Source organism: Podarcis pityusensis (genome assembly GCF_964106645.2).
Source record: "Podarcis pityusensis genome assembly, chromosome: 4".
Classification (NCBI taxonomy): Eukaryota; Metazoa; Chordata; class Lepidosauria; order Squamata; family Lacertidae; genus Podarcis; species Podarcis pityusensis.
This window is the reverse complement of record NC_138027.1, coordinates 57553490-57555046: the sequence shown is the minus strand read 5'-3', so window position 1 is coordinate 57555046 and position 1557 is coordinate 57553490.

Genomic DNA, 1557 nt, shown 5'->3' with positions numbered 1-1557 from the left:
CTTTCCCCCGTGCCTTCATTAACAGCAAGGCAGGAGGAGGCAGTGCAGCTTTGCAGCTGCCGCTCAACCTGTTGCATTTCTGCCTGTGTGCCGCACAGCCGCCGAGGGGGTGGCAGGGAAATGTGGCGGTAATTTTCCACGAAGCTCTCTCGCTTGTGGAGGAGCAGGAGAAGCAGCAGCCGCCGCCCCGGCGGCGCAACGGGAAAGAAGCTCATCCGCTCACGCTCGGCTAGCAGCCGGACTCACCACAGCGACTCTGGCCCCGCGGAGACGCTGCGCCGAGCAATGAAACCCCGCGGCCGGGAGCCCCCTCAGCACCCGGAGCGACGAGAGGGGCGGCCTACAACCCGCTAACCTGGCGGCCAACATCCCCGCACCACTTCGCTTCGAAGGGAACGAGCCGCGGAACGAATGGTGAGGGAGTTATATACACGGCGACACCGGAGCGCTCAGCCCGTTGCACCGGCGGCAGTGCGAGCGCGGCATGGGCCCGGGAGGAGCGCAGCAGCGCCACCCTCCGGCAAGGAGGCCTCTCGCGCCGCTGACGTCAGAGGACTGAGCTCGCCAGGAGGGTCTGACTGAGTAGGTCACTGGCTCGGGCTGGCAGGCGCGGCCGGCGCTCTCAGTCGGCCAACCAGGCGCAGGCAACGGAGAGGGCGGCACTTTTATACAGATTAGTTTCCGTTATCTCTTATAAATTCCTCATCGTATTTTGCTTTTATATTTTGAACGCATTTCCCCAAAGCTCCAACTTATAAAAAGAACTTGCACACACTCAAACAACGTTGCAAAAGAGTGGGTGGCTTGACAACTCTTATCAACTGGACATGCCCAAGCATCAACACTTGGCCTGAAGGAATTTGGGCGACAAAATTTGCAAAGGAACCATGTTTGCATATTGTTTAGCAAAACTATTTTACAACAATGTAGTAAAATCAACCAGTAAAATGCAGAGTTTTGATTCCAGCATTGAAAAACATTTTCCTTTAAACCAAATTGCCCCCTTCAGTTAAGGGAGAGGAGGAGTGGGGAAAGATCTGCCAAAAGGGGAAAAGGTGGGTATCGCATAGTAATCTAAGAAAAATACATTTCGGCAGTGTCTTTCTTGGGAGCCAACAGCCTCAATGGGTACAGGAAACTCAACACATAATAACTCATTTGTTCTTTCATTCAACTGAAGTCCAATTGATATGACCCTTTTAAATGTTGAGATGTGAACAACCGCTCACTAAATCTACACCCACCCAGTTGGCATCGTTGCTGCATCCTATAGTCAAGGTTAAAGATGTGGTATAAGATATGTCATAGTGGAATGACTGCACCATCACTTCCCCCAGTTCTCATCCAGTTCACCAATGTCACCTGTTTCCAAGCACGATTCCAAGTGCTGGTGCTGACATTTAACGTGCTATGTGGCTTAGGATCCAAGTAGCTAAAGAAACAACTCTGCCCACAATAACCTGCCCAGGAGAAAGGTCTGAAAAAACTACTGAAGTTAAAATATGCAGCTGTTTCTATCTGCTGTTTGGTATGACTGTTCTTATTGTTCTTATTTTT